Genomic DNA, 23,555 nt, shown 5'->3' on the forward strand with positions numbered 1-23,555 from the left:
GGTCTAAAAGAAAAAAAAAAACCTGTTATTCTAGAATTCTAAATCTAATGAAATGTCTTTCAAACATAAAGGTAAAATAAAGATATTTTCAAAATAAAATAATCCTCTAAAGATGGATACTTTTAATACTATTACATTGTCAATTATGATGCAAGATTATCCAAATAAGTTAACCCTTCAATATGTATTCAATTTTCTTAAACATTTTTGATAGTGATTTAATTAAATTTTGTAAAAATACCAAGAATCTGTGTAAAATAATATTTCCAATGCCAAAATAAAATTAATCTCATGATGTGATGGTTGGTGAGTGAGGATTTCTTTACCTCATTTTGATAACTCGTCTAGGCATTATCTGCTTTTTTAATTACTAGGGCACGGAAGAGATTTTATAAAATTCTGATTTAGAAGGTCATGAACATTTTCCATATCACATCCTATGCATCAATCATTCAACACCCTCTTCAAATTGCATTTTCCCCAAGATACCTTCAAAGCCACAAATAATCTCTCACTCTCACCACATTGCAATTACTACCTCTCTTATAATAGTTGGGCATCTAAAACCTATTGATTTCACATGAGTAACTTGGATATTTGGTATGATGTAAGAGTCATTTCCATATTTATCATGATGTCTAGTACAGTATCATCTTTGTAGTAAATATTTAAAAGTGAAAATGATGACATTTAAAATATGTTCATTTGAGCATGCAAGCCTCAGATTTAAGTGTTCAGAAGAAGTCATTTCGTTATGTTCTTTGAGCTGTTATCGGTTGATAAATTCAATCACAGAGGGAAAAATCCCTGATTCTAAGGAGTAATTTTGGCAGTAGAATGAATACAGTTAAGTAGGTTTCAAACAAAATACATCTTGTTTGAAACCCATATTGTATTTTGTTCCAAATCCTATAAGAGAGCTTTTATAAACATCTAAGTTTTTAGTTGCTTCAATAATAAAGATACTTTTTATTTAATGAGATTAGGTATACCAGCTTTGCAAATAATTTACATTGATAAGATAGACAGAGCTCAGCATGAGATAAAATTAAAGTATTTAGAAATCTAATTATCAGCTGTCATTGGAGTGTGTCTGATCTGGAAACATTATACATTTAAAAAAATGTAAGAGGCAAAGTTCTAGGGAGAACTATGCTTGTAAAATTTTAAGGGCCAGATTATGGATGCTGCTTCTCACCTCAGTTAACTTTAAGATGTGAAATGTTTCTGAAATGATTACTTACCTAGAGGTTACAAGGTATAAATGCCATGCTGATATGAGAGTATGTTTCTTAAATCTGAGATAATAGATTTTTAAGTGAAATATGGGCTTACAGGTATTCCCTGGTGTCACAAAAGATATCGTAAAAGGAAGACTGTGATTGAGATTATTACCCTTTTCCAAAAGTCATTTTCCCCTACTTCTACATGATAGAGTTGAATAAGGATTGACTGTACAGCTAGGGTTTCATGGCCTCTTTTCTGTCCAGATATGGCCATGTGATTACATGCTGAGTAGCAGTATATGAATAGAAATGATGTGTTTCCCTTGGAATGCATGGTCTTAAAATGAATGTGGATATACTTTTCCTTTTTTTCTTCATTCCTGCCACTCTAGGTACAGACTTTACAAAGAGTTAGACCAGTCATTTGGACAAAATGTGAAGACAAGAGTTGAGGATGGTAACATCCCTACCAGCCTAGACAATCTACCTCTGTATTGTTAAATTAAAATATATGGAACTGATATGGTTTGGATATTTGTCCCCTCCAAATCTCATGCTGAAATGTGATCCACAATGTGAAGATGAGGCCTAGTGGGAGGTACTGAATCATGGGGGTGGATTTCTCATGAATGGCATAGTGCCATCCCCCTGGTGATCAATGAGTTCTCTTGCTCACTTAGATTATGTAAGTTCTGGCTGTTTACAAAAGTCCAGACCGCCCCTTCTCTTCTCTTGCTTGCCTCTCACCATGTGATGTGCTGGTTCCTCTTTTGCCTTCTGGCATGATTGTAAGCTCCCTGAGGTTCTCACCAGATGCAAATGGCAGCACCATGCTTCCTGTACAGCTTGCAGAACTGTGAGCCAACTAAACTTTTTTTAAGTAAATTGCTCAGCCTCAGCTATTTCTTTATTACAATGCAAAAATAGACTAACATAGGAACTAGTATTGACTTCAAATTTAGCATGTCAGACAACTAGAGAAAAAGGAACCGATGACAAATAAAGCAGGAAAAATAGTATACAAAGGTGAAAAAATGAAAATCAGACTCTACTTTATATTACACAAATACACACACACAAACAGAAGAGAGAGAGAAAGACACAGAGGGAGAGAGGAATTAAGAATTTAAATGTAGAGTTTACAGTATTAGTAAGCAAAAATAGACTATAGTAGTTAAATTTGAATTTCAGATACATTTTTTGTATGGGCATTTTCCAAGTAATAGTTGGGTCATAATTACACTAAAAAGCTCTTTGTCATTTATCTGAAATCAAATATAACTCATGTCCTGTATTTCACCCAACCACTCTACTTAAATGTCAAAATAAAAATATTAAAACACAAGAAATTATATACGTTTTTAATTTAGACATTGAGAAGTTTTCTTAAACCACACACAAAAAGCACTAACCTTAAAAGATTAACAAATCTGAATATTTTAAAGGTAAGAATTGACCATGAACACTTCAGCTAGAGTGAAGAAATAGAGCTAGAAAGTGAAAGGGGATACTTTCAATGGATATAACGCTCAAAAGTTTTAGTGTTCTAGTAAATGCTTATAAATACATAAGGAAAAGAATAAAAATGGCCAAAAGTCATAAACAGTCATTAAAGAGGAAATATGTATGGCTAATAAAAATAAGAAAAAGATTCAATCTCAAAGGCAATCAGAAAAAAGACCAGAAGAAGTTACTATTTTATATTTATCAATTGACAAAACTGAAGCATTCTAAAAATACTAAGTCCTAGAGGGAATGTAAATCAATGTTTCAAATAATTGCTGATTTTCAGCAATCTGATGGGAGAAAAAATAGTTTCTTAGTGTCTTACTTTTTAAAATTCCAGGATTTGTGATTGAATTTGAGCATCTTTTCATATGTGTGAGGGCTGATAATACACACATATACACATACTATATATGTCTATTTATGTCCTTTTTTCTATTTTCCATATTGTTACTGGTGGGTCTTTGTTCTTAGAGCTCCCAAGATGGTGGTGGCTGCTCCCAAGATGGCAGCAAGCCTTTTGTTCTCTGACCTGGGGTTCTTGGCCTCACGGATTCCAAGGAATGGAACCTTGGGGCATGCGGTGAGTATTACAGCTCCATTAGGAGCCAGTGGGTCACAGTAGAGAACCGTGGAACCCAGTGACTAGTGTTCAGCTCAACCCAGTGACTAGTGTTCAGCTCAATTAGGATGAACCTGAGCACTTAGCTGTGCAGGAACAATGGTGAGCCTTTAGCCCGAGAGGGAGCGGCAATGGGCGCCTCACTGGATCAGGAGCGCAGTGGACACCCTGCCAGATCTGGAGGAGTGGAAGTCAGTGACGGGTCTGCAACGGCAGCAAACAGCAGTGGTGGACAATGAGTGAAAGCTCAGCTGGAGCCTTAACAAACATGGACCAGAAGAGTGTGCAGCTGCAAGATTTAATAGAGTGAAACCAGAGCTACCATACAATGGGAGGGGACCCAAAGGTGGTTGCCGCTCCCTGCTCGAATGTCTGGGTTTATATCACGATCATTGTCCCTCCCACTGTGCTCTCAGGCGATATATGATTTGACTATTTCTTCACCTCCTGCTTTTAGCCTAATTTGTATTTTAGTGAGCCCTCTTTACTACCTGATTGGTCGGGTGTGATCTGAGTTACAAGCCCCATGTTTAAAGGTAGGTGAGGTCACCTTTCCCAGCTATGCTTAGCAATTCTTAGTTGGCCTAGGAAATCCAGCTAGTCCTGTCTCTCAATATGGCATCTGGTTCTGTGCTTTCACTTTTGTTTATATTAAATCATACGTATATTCACTGCCATCCAGTGTGACTCTGAGGCTTAAAACCAACCCTTTGCCACATTACTCTACACAGAAATGCCTTTTATTCTCATTGTTACCAATAAAAATGTTTTCATATTAATCAATTCCTTAAAAAATGTTTTCAATTATCACTACACTACAGTATTTTGAAGAACAAACAAAATAAGAGCAACCTACATTGATCTGTCTTTTTCTACATTTCCAGCTTCAATTGGTATCTTTCACTTTGCAACTTAAAACCAATGCTTTGTATTGTTGCTAAAATATTTACTGGTTCTCCAATTAGATTTCATGCTTATAGAATACCAGTACTCAACCTTTAAGTGCTTGAGATGCACATTTGAATAATGGAATTTTGTGTGTCAAACAGAAAGGAATTATAATGTAAACAATAGTTTGAAAAATCAGTTCAGAGAATATCATAAATATCTTGCTGAAGTATCGTGTTGTTCACTTGGTTACCTTTCAGTGCTCTGCTACCTTTGAGTAAAACATAGCTTATTTGTACTGCATTTCCTTAGGTATTCATGTAAGTATTTCCTGGTTCTTGCTTGATATTATGCCTCACTTCTCATTTCCAGCAAGTTATATTTTACTCTATTTCTCTATATCCTGGTGTTTCTGGTTTTGGCAAACATTTACACATTTAAAAAATTTGACATTACACTTGTGAAGGCTTCACAAATAAAATGAGTCTGACAAACTTAGAAGTCAGAAAATCTGTATTTTCTGGTCAGAATGACTTGCTGATGAACTGAATACTGGGGAGAAGGCAAAGAAAGAAGAAAAATAACCCCTCTTAGAGATTATTTTATGTTTTCACCATTTTTGATTTCAGCATTCAGAACAAGGTTATTTTTGAAATATTATATGTCAAAGTTGCACGAAATCAGAAATCACATTTCAATGATTTATATGACACTGATCTATAATAATAGTTTATTTTAATTAGTTTTTTATTACTTAATACTTACATTTAAAATAACTTTACAAAGCATTTTGGAAACATAAATATCTATAATCTTGAACTGTGTGTTGTTTGACACTGAGGTATGGAAATCTGAGTCTCTAAGAGTTTATTCATTGCTATCATGTAACTGACAGTTATTTATACCTAAAGCACACTAAATTAACTTATGTGTGAAAAGAGAGTGAGAAATGATCTAAAATCTCAAAAGGATAATAAAATAATGATAAGGAAGTTACATCCAGGCATCAGGACCTTCCTGTAGTTTTCCCCAGATATCCTCATTATTAGAGGCCCAAACTCTGAAAAAGGAAGGATGTTAATAGATCCCTGAGAATAACCTGTTTGTGCCCTCATAAACTCTGTGAGCAGGTAACAATCTTATCATTGCACACTCAAGAGATGTTTAACACAGACCAGGAAAATCAAGATGGTACAGATAGATTTCCTCTTCTTTCAATGCGGTAGCCCTGAGGTAGATCCCCATTTTAATGCTGGGTAAATTGTTAGCAAATGGTAAAACTCAAACTACACCTATCTTTGAAATAATATTTGTTTGTCTCCAAGTGAGTTTCTGAGAAGCACAAGTTTGGCAGAATATAATTCTATGTGATCAAATGCCTTTGAATATTTTATAAACTGAATAAGTGAGACACAAGAATAGCAGTAATTATTTTTAAACCTGTAGTATTAGTTCCTGAAATAATATCTTCTAATTAGGATACTACAGGTGAATATTTAGCACAGTTATAGAATGCAAAATGAAAATATTTGTAAACATTCAATTATTTGCCTCATTCAGTTGGGAAAATTGAAAATTGAGTTACAATAAATTGCGTAGTCGTTTATATTAACATTAGCAAAAGTGCTTACAGAAAATTATACCTAAATGTAATTCATAAACCACAGAAACAAAAGGTTTATTACTGGAAGGAATGTAAAAGATAATCCAGTTATAAAGCAAATATTCAAGGATTTAAAGTGAAATGTTCCCATGATGTAAGTGAAGCAACTGAGGCTGAGAGAATTTATGTGATTTCCCAAAAACATAGAAAAGTATGTTTAGTAGTTCTACTTCAAAATTGTTTTTAAGTTTATGTGTAAATTTTAGGGAACAAAACAAGCTGTTTATATTTTATCTTACTTTTTGAAATAAATGTGATCGTGCCCATAAATTATAGCCATATCAAAATGTTATCAATAAAATTAAGCAAGTCATATGAAAGCTGTAATTTCAATTTGTTACAACATTAAATTGGATCATAGTATATTATAGGATATCCTTTTTTACAAACAGTTTATTAATTTGTTTCAATTATTAGGTATCTTACTAGTTGTATTCTGGAGTTGCCTTGCAAAGCTGGTGGTTGATATATATATTCAGATTAAAAATGAGCTTCTTATTATACTAGTTAATTCTGGCCCTTTCATTTGTGGTGACTACCCTTAAATTTTACAAATATGCTTAAATAAATAAAAAAATACATTATTCTCAATAAATATCTCCTGGGCCTTTAAGGGGAAAATCAGAAAACCTAGAATAGCTTCGTAGAAAAAAAAAATTAAAAAAATGAGAAAGACAATTAATTTGTCAGACAAAATTAACTATTTTTATTTTTTTCATTTATTGCAGGTAAAATGGTCACTGAGATTAGACAATTTCTAGAATTGTCTAATTCAATGTGGACACATTACTAAATTCTGTCTAATGCCATCTAAAGCAGAAATGTCCTGCAGAAGCTTTCCAAGTGTTCCTTTACAGAGGGTGCTAATATTCAGCCCCAGGCCCTTCTTAGCTATGCTTTTCTCCATTCTAGTTCCCACAACATAGATATCTGTCTACAACTTAGTCCACATGAGTGATCCAAACATCACCCTAATGATATTTTTAAAAGAAAAAAAGAACTGAAAAGAGCCTGAGTGCCCAACAAGTTCATAGAATAGAATAGAATAGAGTACAAACTAGCTCTTGATTGCCTATAGATTTTCATATTGTTTATGCTACTGTTATTTTGATTATTTCTCACAGCTAAGCTTTAAGTAATATAAACAAATAGTCATTTGCACATAATAAAAGTGGAAGGACAATAAAAGGAGAAATAAAGTCAGAGAAAATAGGAACTTATTTAAAGTTGATCTGAACTTTATGCTACAATCGCTCCCTTTACATAATCAAGCAAAAATATTACCCTCAAAAGCACACGGCTATATCTTTCTACAAATTTGTCAAATGGCTGAAATTCCCACAATGAAAAATAAACACAGAAAATCTACCAAAAAAATACTGTTGTGAAGAATAATAATTGAACCAAAATCCACAAAAAGAAAAGTAATAAATTTAATGCCTAAAAAATATAAGAGCACCCACAAGGAAAAATGTTATCTAAAGCAAAATCAAAAGATTTAAAAAATTGCAACATATGTGACAAACATTAATTGTCTAAATGAACAAAGAGTTCACACAAAAATATAGAAAATGAGTGATCCACATCTAATTATAAAGATAACTACAAAATGTTAATCAGCATAAATCCTTAACCTAACTTATAATTTAAAAGATAAGAAAATATAATTAATGAAAACCCTTTTGTCTTTCAGGTTCTCAATGATTTAAAATTTTGATATTATTTATTTTGTGGCTCATGTTGGTTAAATGGATACTCATATATTATTCCTTGTAGTGGAAACTAATGTAACATAGTTGAAAGACACTTGGTAATAACTACTAAAATTTAAAGCATATGTGCTCTTTTACCCCCCAAATCTTACTTCTAGACTGATACCATGTAGATATATATTTATACCATTATGCAAAGATGCTCTTGGTAAGGATGCTGGTAAGGTCTGAATGTTTGTGTCCCAAAATTCATATGTTGAAATCCTAACCCTCAAGGTGATGGTATGAGGAGGTGGGGCCCTTTGGCAGGTCATGAGGGTGCAGCCCTCATGAATGAGATTAGTGCCTTTATAATGGAAGCTCCAGAGAGCTGCTTTGCCCACTCCACTATGTGAGAACACAGCTAGACAGCACTCTCTATAAGGAAGCAGGCCCTCGCCAATTACTGTCGCTGTCCTGATTTTGGACTTCCCATCCTTCAGAACTGTGAGAAATAAGTTTCTGCTGTTTATAAGATACCCAGGCTAAGTGTTTAAAAAATACATATTTTATAATGGTAAATTTTGTAAATGCAATAAATAAGGCAATATGAAAGCTACATAATGTGTGAAGAGTTTTGATTGGGTGTTCATGGAAAACTCTTCTGAGCAGATGATAATTCAGCTGAAAGCTAAGGGATACCATGAAGGAGTCTCTGCAATGTTTGAGGGTAAGGTGTTCAAGATCAGAGCCAATTGAAAGACACACTAATAAAGAATAGTTAATATTGGTTTCAGTAAGTTTTCTACCCTGGCAAAAAATAAACAAGCTAGGTCTTTCAAACAGAACTGAGATTTTAAGGAAAATTAAGGTTTTTAAAAATTTTGGAGGAGTAGGCTCTAATCTGGCTTTCCAGAAATGGCTACCAGTGACTTGGCCTGCAAGGGGAGCTATGAGTTTTGAGATTACCACTGGATTTGCTGAGTTTCAGCACATGCTGCCAAAGCTATTATGCAGTGAGTCAGGGTAAGTTACACAGGTGCCAATGCTCCACATTCAGAAGTGTGGTAAGCAGACACTGGAAAAAGAAATTTAGCCACTGCCTCCCCCACACCTGCCTCTCAACATCCAGGAAATTGGAGAATGGATGCTTGAACATGGCTGTGAGAATGCTTTGAATTCTCAAATTTGCTTGACAGAAGGAAGAGGCCAAGTTGGCAAGAAGATGACTACTGTCACACTTCTACCTCCCAAATGTTTGCACAAGTACATCTGATTAGCATTCCTGATATTCATCCAGAAACACAGCTGGAAGGAAATCCAGGAAATGTAGTTTTTAGCCCTCCTTTGTTTAGAGGAAGAAGACAATTGTGGTTGGCCAAACCAGTTATGGTACAGGGATAAAGTTTTATGAAATCGGACTAAAAAGGTAAAGGTTGACTCAGATACGGCCACTTAGGTCATGGCCAGGAGTCAGAATTGTATTCTAGGCACAATGGAAAGACACTGGAATTGTAAAACTGGGAGAATATTTACTCTGTTTTACATTTTAAAATATTTGTTTATGTGCAGTATATAAATTAGATTGTGAATAGAGAGAAAGGAAGGAAATTACATCTACAACTATAGTATAGGTGAGAAGTGACAGTGGCTTTAATTATAGAGACAGTCAATAAGGTAGATAGATTTAGAATACATTTTGAGGAGAACCTAATGGCACTTGCAGATTAATTGGATATAGGGCCGAGGGAGGTGAGGCAATGACAAAACACTGGAGCCTTAAGTTTGTATTTGAGTAACAAGGTACATAATGCTATCATATACTGTCATGAGACAGAATGGTGTTATTGGGAGTTTTCAGCAGAGGTCTGTTTGGACTGTGAAAATTTTGAGATTTCAAGTACATTCTGATGTGTAGTATGGAGCTCTATATAGATGTTAGCATTGGAAATAGAATTTTGGAAGTCATTTGGATAAGAAGTGATATCTAAAGCCATTGGTTTACTGGGTATTATTCAGGAAGAGGGTATAGAGGAAGACAGGGAACAATTATCCAAGGCTGATTCAATATTAAGTAGAATTGCAGACATGAGAGTAGATTAAGAAGAATTAGTCAGAAGTGTTGTGAAAGTCTAGAGAAGAGTGTTTCAAGAAAGAAAGAATAATCAACAAATTATTCATTGTATTACCATATGGTAGGTTTCTATGCAGTTCTCAAAATAAATGGAGCAAATAGATATATGTTCATATATAAAAAACTTCAAATAACATTAATAAGTGAGAAAATGCCTTTGTATTAATCTCCTGTGTGAACAAAATATGCTTGCATTTTCATATATATAACATTTATAATAACAAGATTCATCAATAATAATAGTAACAATGAGGAACTATCTATCACATGGGTTGACTCATTGCAACTCATACACATACTGGAATGTCCTGATTTATAAAATTTTTTCTTTGTTAGAAATAGTTCTGCACGTCTCTGAGAGACCTGTAAGGATCTAGGACTCCTGAAAAATAAGTGATTAGATAAGATATATGGAATTTGAATCCTGGCTTTGGGGCTTTCTAGCAATGTGCCTTTATCCAGTAACTTAGACTTATGGAACCAGATAATGACAGAAAAAAGAAACGTATTCAATTGTACTTTTTAGTCATGTAATTGTAAAACAATAGGGTATGTTTAATATAATTTTTATTCATTAAGAAGCAAAACAAAACAACAACGATAATATATTAATAGCAATAATGATGATGATGATGGAGGTTATGGCAGCAACAGCAGCAGCAAAAGCTTCCCTAATATCTCTTATGTGTAAGGGTAATGTATTAGTCTGTTTCACACTGCTGATAAAGACATATGCAAGACTGAGAAATTTAAAAAGAAATAGGTTTAATTGGACTCAGAGTTCCACGTGGCTGAGGATGCCTCACAATCACGGCAGAAGGCAAGGAGAAGCAAGTCACATCTCATGCAGAATGTGGCAGACAAAGACAGTGCTTGTGCAGGGCAACTCCCATGTTTTAAAACTATCAGTTCTCATTAGGCCCATTCATATCACGAGAACAGCATGTCAAAGACCCACTTCCTTAATTCAATCATCTCCCACCAGGTTTCTCACAAATGTGGGAATCATGGGAGCTATAAGATGAGATTTGGGTGGGGACACAGAGCCAAACCATATCATTCCAACCCTGGCCCCTCCCAAATCTCATATCATCACATTTCAAAACCAATCATGCCTTCCCAACAGTCTCCCAAAGTCATTAACTCAAAAGTCCACACTCCAAAGTCTCATCCAAGACAAGTCCCTTCCACCTATGAGCCTAGAAAATCAAAAGCAAATTAGTTACTTCGTAGATACAATGGGGATACAGGCATTGGGTAAATATGGCCATTCCACATGGGAGAAATTGGCCAAAACAAAGGGGCTACAGGCCTCATGCAAGTCTGATATCCAGCAGGCTGTCAAATCTTAAAGTTCCAAAATGATCTTTTTTGATTCCATGTCTCACACCCAGGTCACGCTGATGCAAGAGGTTGGTTCCCATAGTATTGGGCAGCTCATGAGCCGGGGTTGAGTGTCTGCAGCTTTTCTAGGCACATGGTGCAAGGTGTCAGTTGGTCTACCATTCTGGGGTCTGGAGTGTGGTGGCCCTCTTCTCACAGCTCCACTAGGCAGTGCCCCATTAGGAAATCTGGGGGCGGGGGGGCTCCAACCCCACATTTCTCTTCTGCACTGCTCTGCTCTAGCAGAGGTTCTCCATGAGGACCCTGCCCCTACAGCAAACCTCTGCCTGGGCATCCAGGCATTTTCATACATCTTCTGAAATCTAGGTGGGGGTTTCCAAACCTCAATTCCTGACTTCTGTTCACGCACAGATTCAACATTATGTAAAAGCTGCCAAGGTTTGAGGCTTGCACCCTCTGAAGCCACGGATTGAGCTCTGTGTTGGCCCCTTTCAGCCATGGCTGGAGCAGCTGAGACACAGGGCACCAAGTCCATAGGCTGCACACAGCACAGGGATCCTGGGCCTGGCCCATGAAACCACTTTTTCCTTTTAAAACTCTGGGTCTGTGATGGGAGGGGCTGCTGTGAAGGTCTCTGACATGACCTGGAGACATTTTCCCTATTTTCTTGGTGATTAACATCCTGCTCCTCGTTACTTATGCAAATTTCTGCATCCCACTTGAATTTCTTCTCAGAAAATGGGATTTTCTTTTCTATCACATTGTCAAACAGCAAATTTTCCAAATTTATGCTCTGTTTCCCCTTTAAAACTGAATGCCTTTAACAGTACCCAAGTCACCTTTTGAATGCTTTGCTGCTTAGAAATTTCTTTTGCCAGATACCCTAAGTCATCTCTCTCAAGTTCAAAGTTCCACAAATCTCTAAGGCAGGGGCAAAATGCGGCCAGTCTCTTTGCTAATAATAACAAGCATCACCTTTGCTCCAGTTCCCAACAAGTTCCTCATCTCCATCTGACACCACCTCAGCCTGGATCTTATTGTTCATATCACTATCAGCATTTTTGTCAAAGCTAGTCAATGAGTCTCTAGGAAGTTCCAAACTTTCCCACATTTTTCTTTCTTCTTCTGAGCCCTCCAAAGTGTTCCAACCTCTGCCTGTTATCCAGTTCCAAAGTTGCTTCCACATTTTCAGGCATCTTTTCAGCAATGCCCCACTCCCGTACCAATTTACTATATTAGTCTGTTTTCATGGTGCTGATAAAGACATACCCGAGACTGGGCAATTTACAAAAGAAAGAGGTTTAATGGGACTCACAATTCCACATGGCTGGGGAAGCCTCACAATCGTTGTGGAAGGCAAGGAGGAGCAAGTCACATATTACATGGATGGTGGCAGGCAAAGAGATAGGTTGTGCAGGACAACTCTCATTTTTTAAAACCATAAGATCTGGTGAGACCCATGCACTATCATAAGAACAGCACAAGAAAGACCTACCTCCATAATTTAATCTCCCACTAGGTCGCTCCCACAACATGTGGGAATTATGGGAGCTACAAGATGAGATTTGGGTGGGGACACAGAGCCAAACCATATCAGGTACCAAAAGAGTAACTTTTTCCTTGGGTGCTTTCTAACTTTGTAAATTCACTTCTTCAAAACCACTTTTTTCTCTCTTTACCAATATCAACTCATTGAACTAATACCAAAAGTGAAAACAACAAAGAAACAAAAACAAGTAAACAAAAAAAAAGGAATAGATAAATTGGAACTGCTATAAATTAAATGTCTCCAAATTCAGGAGAGCTTTTAGCTTTTCTTGACAATTCTTGAAATGATTCTGCTCATTGATTTTTTTCCCCAATATTCTCAATAATTTCTAAAATCTTAGCACTGCACCTCCAATCTGTCTCCATTCACTCTAAATAGACTACTTTCTTACAACTTTGTAGAAAATTGAGGACATTAACAGTGATCCTCTATATTGCCCCACCCACATAGAAGAGGATATCCAAAATCAAATGGGAAAAATTAAAAACTTTTGCAGAAAAAAATGGAGAAGCATCATGTTTACCATCTAAAACTCTAATCCTGTCTCTCCACTTAGCCCTTCACCCCATGCCATCTGGATTCACGAGAGTTGATTTCTTTGTTCCTGCCCATCTCTCACCTATATGCTCAGTACTTCCTAAGCCTACTTGAGAGCTTCCTGCCTTCACGGCCAAGGATTACAAGCTCTATAAAAAGACTGCCCTCCAGTTTGTGAAAGGTGGCATAAAAGGCTGGATTCCCAACCTCCCTTTCAGAAATCAACTCAAATGGAAGTAAACATTTTGTCAGATAAAATAATCAAGCAAAGAACTATCTAAAATTTGTCTATTCAACAGAGCAATACAATGTTGCCAGACTGTGTGAAAGAAAACTTGACCTGAGTCTTCAATGCAGTGGCCAATATTTAGGAAATGTCATATTGTGGAGGGCTTGGGGCTGCAGTGGAGGGCAGGAGGATGGAGAATATTATACCATGTCTTGTGGAAATGACATAGTCACACGTATCTTTGTTCTATTCCAGGTCTCTATCTTGATTTTACACCATTTCCTGTGGAAATGACATAATCACACATATCCTTGTTCTATTTCTGGTCTCTATCTTGATTTACTGGTATACCTGATTATTCCTGCTCAAAACTAAGAAGAAAAAATATGTTTTATTTTGTTGTCTTACAGATCTTCTTTCAACTCTTCCTGGAAAATGCACTCACCCTCACCATGTCCTTCTGTGAAATTTTTCCTTACCTTTCTCTAAATGCATTATTTGAATGCGAGTTGTTTTCTTCCTAAATATTCAGCACCTCTATAGCCCACATGAACCACACTTACTAGTTTGAGAAGACATAGCAAAATAGTAGATGAATAATCTTAAGAAAACAAAACACTACTGTATTTATCAAAAACCTACTAAAATAAATTCCAGATAGCATAAATTTAGCAGGAAATTGTCTCAGATTTCCAAATAAGCAGATAATTCCTTTATTGAAATTGTTGTATGGCAAATAAAAATAAAGATCTGGAATATTTTTACAAAACCTCATTGTATTACATAGGGAACTATAAATAAAACCAGAAAAAGTCATAGAAGTGCTGGCATGCATTACATTAAAATAATAGCAGAATACATTCTTAAAATTATAATCATGAGGCCAGGCGCAGTGACTCACACCTGTAATCCCAGCACTTTGGGAGGCCAAGGTGGGTGGATCACAAGGTCAAGAGATTGAGACCATCCTGGCTAACATGGTGAAACCCCGTCTCTACTAAAAATACAAAAAATTAGCCGGGCATGGTGGCAGACACCTGTAGTCCCAGCTACTCGGGAGGCTGAGGCAGGAGAACGGTGTGAACCCGGGAGGCAGAGCTTGCAGTGAGCCAAGATTGTGCCACTGCACTCCAGCCTGGGCGACAGAGCAAGACTCCATGTCAGAAAAATAAATAAATAAAAATACAAATTATAATCATGATTCATTATGTTCAAATCAGGATAATTTTTGATGCTTCAATTTTATGAATTATTTTATGAGAACACATCATATTAAGAGGTAAAAGGAAAAAGGCCTACTCAACAGATGACATGCTATGATATTACACTCAATAATCTTTCCTCATAAAAATATGTGGTAAAATACAAATGTTGATAAAAAATTCAACATGGCGTAAACATCAGTTCTCCCAAATTTTAAATGTAAATTCCAAGCGGAATGACTCAGAATCCCACTGGGAGTTTATGTAAATGATGAGGAAGATTGTTGTGGTAATTCTTACATTATAAGTAATAAAATGGAACAAGGAGAGGGACAAGAGACACATCAGAGTATTTCCCTTCTAAAGCATTACAAGCCTCATTATATGATGCAATAGGAAGTATGCAGCATCCCCAATAATGTATCTTTGCCTACAAAATTGAAAATGAATCTAAATTTAGATGCATCTCCCAGAGGAACAAGTTAAACAACAGAACTGTTTTGAATTACTTGATTTATTGATAGGAATATATGTTGTATTTACAACCAGAGTTGTAAAAGGCTCTTAGTACAGAGTCTTTAAAAGAAAATGGTAAATGCCTTCCTGATTGTGCCCATGACCTTGCAGGACCTCCCTGGTCACTGTTTCCATTCTCTCTTCTCTGCAGAAGTGGTTTGCTTTAATGTGTTTTCCCTGGTTACACTCTTGTATCAGGTTTTCCCCTTTATTCTCCTCTGTACCTTTGTATTAAAGCTTAATTTATAAAGTCTTTGCCCCTAGACCTTATATATTAAATTCCACCTGATTTTTTGCTCCAGTTTTCTGGGCCAGCTCAATCACTTCTTTCCCTAGCCCCAGCATCCTAAATCCAAGCCTACTCATATCTGAGGCCCTGTCTACCCAGAAACAGTTCAGGCACTTTTCTCACTTTAGACAATTTTTTTTTCTTTTATTTCTCCTAAAAGACAAACCCACACGAACAAGTCATTTTTTAAAAAATGTCCTCTTGAACACCTGAGTAGCAGTTGCCCTAGCCTTCTCCATCTAAGTCAAACATGGCTGCTTCTGTGCCTCCAGCCTTGCAGCCTTCCACAGGGTCACCTGCTGAAGTTGTCAGGAATGCCAGCACTTTCCAGAGATATTGCATACAGGCAAATCTGCAATTGAAGTGTGATCTGCCCCCTTGTAGGGCAAACTAGAAGTGCCAGAGAGTTAACACTCAACACACTTCTCACTCCAGGAGGGTGGGTGTCGGTGGCAGATTTATAGCCTCTCATAATGTGCCAATTTTTGAGGCACGTTCTTCACAGACCCACAGACATAAGGCATTGCCTTTTATACAAAAGAAGTGTCAGTACTCATGACATTCTCTTCTCATTTTCTAGTCTCTCAATCTACTGATGTCTGTCCTCTTTACCTTGTAGAACAGGATTTGATGGACTTATGCCAAGCTTCTCTCAGTGCTCCTGTTGAGCTCACCACTGTGCCCTGGCTCAAACAACACAGTCCTTATCACAGAGTAGGTAGAAATGTATTTCTAAAATTACCCCTGGCTCTATGAATCAGCAATGTTTCCTCTATGTTCTACATAACTGTCACTTATATCTCCCATCTCTCACACACACACCCATCCACACACATACAGGCATGCACATGCATACCCAAAATGCACAAACATTGATCTCACATGCTCTACCAGCCTCTTCCCTATCCCCTGCCCATTTCCTTCTCTTTTAAACTCATTATCCACATAGAAATTACAGGGATCTGTCTGAATTACAAATCTGATCTCACCACACTTCTGTCAAAATCCTCTGTTCCCTGCCCAACAGCCTACAGGATGAAGTCTGTCTCCCTCATCTGCCTGTTGAAGATCTTAACACTGTCTTCCTCTCTTGCTCCCTTCTGTCCATTCTTGCTGTACATATCACTTCGGGGTTACTGAAACTTGACATGCTTCCTACTTCCTCCCACCAAGTCTTTCTGATTTGGTCCAATCTGTTTAGAATGAGCTACCTTACCTTTTATCCTTCCTTCCTTATGTTCTTCTTTCTATTACTCTAACTGGCTAAGTTCAGTTCAACCTTTTAAATTTAGCCAGTTATGGGAGGCCGAGGCGGGTGGATCACAAGGTCAGGAGATCGAGACTATCCTGGCTAACATGGTGAAACCCCGTCTCTACTAAAAATACACACAAAAAAAATTAGCTGGGTGTGGTGGCAGGCACCTGTAGTCCCAGCTACTCGGGAGGCTGAGGCGGGAGAATGGCGTGAACCCAGGAGGCAGAGCTTGCAGTGAGCCGAGATTGCACCACTGCACTCCAGCCCAGGTGACAGAGCTAGACTCCATCTCAAAAAATAAAATAAAATAAAATAAAATAAAACAAATTTAGCCAGTTAATCCAGAGTACCTGGTCTACCTCTTTAATGAAAAGTACATTACATTTCATAAGAATAATCTTTGGGAATTTATCTTTTTCACTATATTTTAAGTTTCTTGTAGACTGAGTTTCTGTTATATACTTTGTACAGCATGTGACAAATAGAGAGGCTTTTGAAATACTGCCAATAAACCAAATAGACAGCTTAATAAATGCATTACAAATGAATTGATCATTGTAAAAAATTCCTAACATTTCTAAATCATAGCTTCCCCATATCGTAAAAGGTGCTATTAACAACTACTATACATAATTTTTTTAGTGTGATGAATCTTTCGACAACTAGCATAGTATCTGACTCATATAAGCAGATAATATTATTAGTTTCCATGGCAGATTGTATTTTCCAGCAACGGCCACTCCAATATATATCTCATTTTTCATACCCTCTGTCTTAGTCTGTTTTCTATTGCGTATAACAGAACACCTTAAACTGGGTAATTTATAAGAAAAGGAATGTATTTCTTACAGTTAAGGAGGCTAGGAATTCCAAAGTTGAGCACATCTAGAGAGAGCCTTTTTTGGTAAAAATTGTCTGCAGCATCTAAGGCGGCACATGTCATCACATGGCAAGGGGGCTGAGAGTGTTAACATGCTAACTCAGGTCTCTCTTTCTTTTCTTATAAAGCCACCAGTTCCTCTCTCATGATAACCTGTTAATTTACAGACCTGTTAATCATTAATCCATGAATGGATTGATCTATTCATGAGGGTAAAGCCCACACAATTTAAACATCTCTTAAAGGTCACACTTCTCAATAATGCCTCGTGGACAATTAAGTCTCAACATGAGTTTTGGAGGGGATACTGAAACCATGGGACCTACTAAAACATGATGTTGACACTTGTCCATTAAGAGGTAGAATCTATGCTTGTATGCAGGGCATATGAAATTAGGTTATATAAAACATACGGCTTCTAGTTGTTGCCATACTGGAGAGATCACTTGGAAAGCCTATATAAAGAAAGAGAAAGATGCCCTCAGACTTTAGCTCTTCCAGCCCCGGTAGTTTGTGTATACCAACTGAGGTTACAGATGTTGTAAATCAGGGACATCTTTCCCTGATGTGGATACCTAAACACTTGACCCACAGAATCTGTGAACCTAATGAGTATTTGTTGTATGCTACTAAGTTCTAGAGTAACTTTGCAGCCATAGTAACTGAAAGTCTCAGTGCTACCTCAAATACTCTATATGAGCAGAGGTAAGGATCAATCTTACACAAAATATATTTAAAACCCATTTATCTATGTTCTTTATATGCCTTAATAATGTTTGACCATAACATCAGAAAGACAAATCACTAGGACAACAGAGGCAGGATAGATTTATCAAATTATTTAATATTGTTTCCTTTATGCCTGTCAGTTTTAGTCAAAAAGATGCAACTAGAATTCCCAATTGAGATTCTATGGTACCTAGTTAGAGCATAGAGCTCTAAAGTTCAAGACAAGTCACTGGTTTCAAACTCAAACTGGATGAGTTCATGCTTACCTTAGAGTCAAGTCATAGTAAGCAAAAACATAAAGAAAAATATGGTGGTAGTGAAGATTGTTTCAATGTGAAAATTGTGGGAGGAGGCATAAAGTTTTCTTTGCAGAGTGACTTAGGGGTCAAACGTAATGGAAAAGAAAAAAATGGGACTGTGACTGCTTGGGAGAAAAGGAACAAAGAGCTAATTAACCTGCACAATAAACACCACATTTTGCATATAGGTAGACATGCAGATATAAAGAATTCTGTTACTAAATTTAAAATAAGCAATTTGTTTTCAATGTTATATAATCAAAAGTAATGAGCACAAAAAGTTTCTACATTTTTATCCTTAGTCCTCTCATTTTGGCTAAACGTTACTTGCAATATTTTTGAATTCATTTAATATTTAATTGGAAGAGTGTTCTTTTCATTTTAGTTAAAAGTAGAAGCTAGGAAGGAACAGCAGAAAATTTCATTCCTTTAGTGTTATGAAAAGATATGCTATTATTATCTTCAAATCTGAGATGACATTCTGAGTTAATCCATGTCCTCATTTCATTCAACATTTCCTGACACTTAACGTATCCCAAACATGCTACGCACCAGGAATATTAAGATCACATAGAAAACTCACATTTTAATGAGGGGTAGGGGTGCAGTCAGGCAACCGTAGGGAAAAATGCGGCCAGTGTTACAGCAATAATTTATTCTTGTCCTTTTGCAGGAAGTATAAAATCTTCTACATGTTCATCTGTCTCTAACTGGCCTTTTATTTATTTTTTTATCTGAGGACACTTACATAAGGATGATCACAAATATATAATAGTGTCCTTTTGAACATTTATGGAGACAACATCCATTAGCTACTACTTATTTTCCTTTAGTTTCAAACTCACTCTTTTGTGATCTATGGTGCTGTGACTGAACTCTGCAAACTACATTCCCCAGACACCTTTGCCATCTGGCTTCCAGTTAATTTTTGTCAACAGAGGGCATAGAGGACTGGAAGGCAGGCAGGAAGAAGCAACTGTACTTTCTCTTCAGCATAGCATCAGCAGGGAGAGTTTCTCTCACTAGTCGAAGTTTGTTTCAGCCAACCACACTTCACCTAGCAGAGACAGTTGGTTGTAGATGTTAGCCTTTTTAAGAATTCCTATAAAGAGTCTCATCAACAACCTATCCCTCACCCCCCACTACTCCCAGCCAGGTACCAGCAACAGCCTTACAAAGCTCCATCAATAAAGGTTTGAGCCATATTTTACAAAAAACGTATTAGATACCTTATATAAAGTGTCTTCTGTTGAAATGCTTAATGTATTTTTTTGTTTCCCTTACCAAACCTTGGTGAAACTTGACACAAATGTACAGAAACAAACATAAAACTACAATAAATGTGCAAGTCTTTAAATGTAGCTTTTATTCTTTCTTTCCTGATTTTTTTACACGCTTCTACAGAAATTCATGAATTCATCGGTAAGGAGTGTTTTATTTCATGTGAGTGTGAATGTAATAATCAATTACATGAAATATACAAAATAGTTACACAAAATATCTTGCCATACGTCTACTCTAATTTTGAGTTTTTTGAGGTTTTGAATCTCCCCCCCCCATTTTTCTCTATTTATGGCAGATAAGAAAATATTATATAGTAATTACTCAGGGATAATTTCCCCTATTGTCTTTTAAATTATTTTCAGTAACACCACAAGAATAACATATTAAATTCATTAAATATATATTTTTTAAAAACCCTGAGCTTATACTACAGAAGGAGAATAAGACATTTGGATGCATGCTAAGATGTAAAACTGAAATATACATGGAAATTAAGTTATATTAAAATTGATAAGATATAAATTTTATATATTATGTGTAAAATTTGATGCCTTGAAATCTCTAGATAAAGGGAACATATTGGAGGGAGTTTTCTCATATTTTATAACCTTATTAATTAGAACAGATTTGGAAAAATTTGACTCTTAAATCATGACAATCATGATTTATAAATTCCAAATATATACCATCTTATTTCTTTTACACACTCAATTTAATTAACTGCTACCAAGCATTTTATAATTAGAGATTCAGCTGGATCACCTTCAATAACTAGATGAGACCTATTTGAAATTAACAGTATCCATTTTCCATTTAAATGGTGCTAAAATATCCAATCTAAAATTTCCTAAGGAAATTAAAATACTTTCTCGTTACCTATCTGCATCATATAATTACATATCAAACCTCTTCTCTGAGACGGTAGGAATAAATTCTTCATCTGGTTCAGTTAAATATCGCCAATTATAAAATACAGTTAAGTGACTCTCTAATTTCAATCCACAAAAATCACACTGGGTTGTTTATTAAACACATACATTTTTGGGTTATTACCCAGCTACTGAATACAAATCTATGGGAGACAGGCAGAAATATCAACATTTTTAAGTAGCATATTAGTTATTTCTTGCACCAATAATCTATAAAACACATTTATACAAATAGTAGGGTAGTTTTGATTCTTTATATCTCTAATACTACAAAAGCAAAAATTGACTGGCTAAGACTAGCTGGGATACTAAAATAGGAACACATTTCTAATAAATTATTTGTAACTCAGTATTTAAAACATTAACAAAATTAAAAAGCAAATTAAAATTGATATTTTATCACCCATTTTTCTCTTTAGTCTCATCTCTTTCAAAAATCATGTTTTCCAAAATAAGCTCTCTGACACTTGTGGTCAAGAAAACACTATTCACAAAAATTGCTGTGGATTCTCACCTCCCCTATCCAGTCTTGGACTAAAACACAATAGGATCTTCTGTGGTTTCAAAAATCTATAATAGGCCGGGCGCAGTGGCTCTCGCCTGTAATCTCAGCACTTTGGGAGGCCGAGGCAGGTGGATAATGAGGTCAGGAGTTCAAGACCAGCCTGGCCAAGATGTTGAAACCTCTTCTCTACTAAAATTACAAAAAAATTAGCCAGGCTTGGTAGCGGGTGCCTGAAATCTCAGCTACTCGGGTGGCTGAGGCATAGAATTGCTTGAACCCGGGAGGCAGAGGTTGCAGTGAGCCGAGATTCTGCCACTGCACTCCAGCCTGAGCAATAGAGCGAGGCTCTGTCTCAAGAAAAAAAAAAAAAAAACAATCTACAATATATTTAAATTTGTCCCCTAAATAAGATTCTGTCTTAGAAATGGATTCTGAATTCATGTGAACTACTGAAAAAAATTCTGATTATATAATCTGCGGCTTCCAGAGTTCTAGTCTACGGCACTACATTTATTAATGTTCTAATTCATTTGTGTGTTTGCTGAGGAGTAGCGTAGGTTTATTAGGGAGACACAGAACTCACAGAGCTGAAGTTTTCCTCCAAATTCCAGTTCTTTTACTGTGTGGTGGTCATTCTTAAATTCAGAGTATGTTGTTGATGATTGCCTGTCTGATCCTGCCTCTCACCTAGCTCCCTATTACTGCTTTGAATAATGCTAAAAATCTTTCTGATGTCATAATGCTCTTTTTTGTACCTCTATTAACATACATACACACATTTTTAGCTGCAAGGATACCAGATCTTCCTGCCCAAACTCACTCATGTTGAAAAATAAGAGACTTTCTCACAGCTAGAAAGCCAGAAAGGATTGCAATTTTACTCTTGTCGTGATATATCTGATGTAGTTTGCCTCTGTGTCCCCACCCAAATCTCATCCAAATTGTAATTCCCATGTGTCAAGGGAAGGACCAGTAATTCCCATGTGTTGAGGGAGGGAAGTGATTGGATCATGAGTGTGGTTTTCCCATGCTCTTCTCATGAGAGTGAGTGAGTTCGCAGGAGATCTCATGGTTTTATAAATCTTTGCTCTTCCCTCTCCTGTCACCTTGTGAAAAAGCTGACTGCTTCCCCTTCCATTGTGATTGTATGTTTCTTGAGGCATGCCCATCCATATAAACCTGTGAGTCAATTAAACCTCTTTTCTTTATAAATTACCCAATCTCAGGTATTTCTTTATAGCAGTGTGAAAACAGACTAATACAACAGCCCTCAGGTTATATAAAGGTATTATCAGTATCTCATCATAGACATTAAAATAGATGAAAAATTAAATTTTTATACAAAAGCAGTCATTGAAAGCCAATAGCTGGAAACATCTAGAATGACATAGTGCAGAAGCAGGAAAGATTGCACAGCTCCACAGGACCTCCATGTCTCACTATGCAGCATCCAAGCAAAACTGCTGCTGTAATAATAGGTAAGATAAACCTGTTCCTTCATCAAATAAACACAATTGGTTGCTTCTGTGGTTCAAGATGTCAGACAACTCTTCTTTTCACTTCAAAAAGATGTCTATTACCAATGACATTGGCTGATTAGAAGGCTAACCCTCAGTTACTTGACAAATCTTTAGTGGAATACAGTATTTTTAAGTAATATTGGATAAATGAAGTATTATTGTCAATTAAGCAATACTTGTAGCTTATTTAATAGCATTTTCAGTGAAGTCTCAAATTATTACTGAGGAAAATGTGACAGTGCTTCAAAATAGTAGTAATTTATTCTCATTATGCTGCATTTATTATTAAAACCAACAGTGGACAGTGAATGACTAACTGATCCTTTTTTGGGAATATTACTTCCAAATGAACATTAACGTGAAGATTGGAATATGAATACACTATTGCTTTTACACTAGAGAGGTTACTCCTGGCCACTCTTTCAGTAGCAGGTAGCTTCAGGAATTCATGTCAGTGATATTAATCATCATTGGAGACATCTTCCCTTTTCGTCAGGATTTCCTGTAGCCGGGGAGAGTGCCAGATTGAAATCTGAAGACAGGCAAAATAGCCTCAAATAGTGTCTCCTCGGGCTCCTAAGTGCTAAGAAGTCTCATTGGACATTGATAGTGCCAAAACAGACATATTTGGGGGATCATCAAGTCAAAATTTTATATATTTTTATCTGTTTTTTTGGAAATAGATTAAATATTTTACTAATTCAGTAGCAACTAGGGAAAACAGGTCTTGCTCTGTTAACACCCACTGAGTACTAGTT

At 36.3% G+C, this 23,555-nt stretch overlaps 2 long non-coding RNA genes across 4 annotated transcripts in view; both read right to left on the reverse strand.

Moving 5' to 3' along the window:
* Nucleotides 1–21,989, reverse strand: part of LOC129057701 (uncharacterized) — a 111,878-nt gene extending 89,889 nt beyond the window's left edge. For 2 of the 3 annotated variants that reach the window (XR_008522417.2, XR_008522416.2), the window contains exons 1-2: nucleotides 21,861–21,973; nucleotides 19,143–19,616 (exon numbers count right to left, since the gene is read on the reverse strand). This is a non-coding gene — a long non-coding RNA (uncharacterized LOC129057701). Of the gene's footprint in view, nucleotides 1–15,552; nucleotides 17,987–19,142; nucleotides 19,617–21,860 lie in introns of those variants that run through there. The other variant, XR_008522415.1, reaches the window with a different exon arrangement.
* The window catches only part of LOC129057704 (uncharacterized), a 1,380,833-nt gene that overhangs the window by 409,369 nt on the left and 947,909 nt on the right, over nucleotides 1–23,555 (reverse strand). The window lies entirely within an intron of this gene.

The sequence above is a fragment of the Pongo abelii genome, chromosome 12, assembly GCF_028885655.2.
Source record: "Pongo abelii isolate AG06213 chromosome 12, NHGRI_mPonAbe1-v2.0_pri, whole genome shotgun sequence".
Taxonomy (NCBI): Eukaryota; Metazoa; Chordata; class Mammalia; order Primates; family Hominidae; genus Pongo; species Pongo abelii.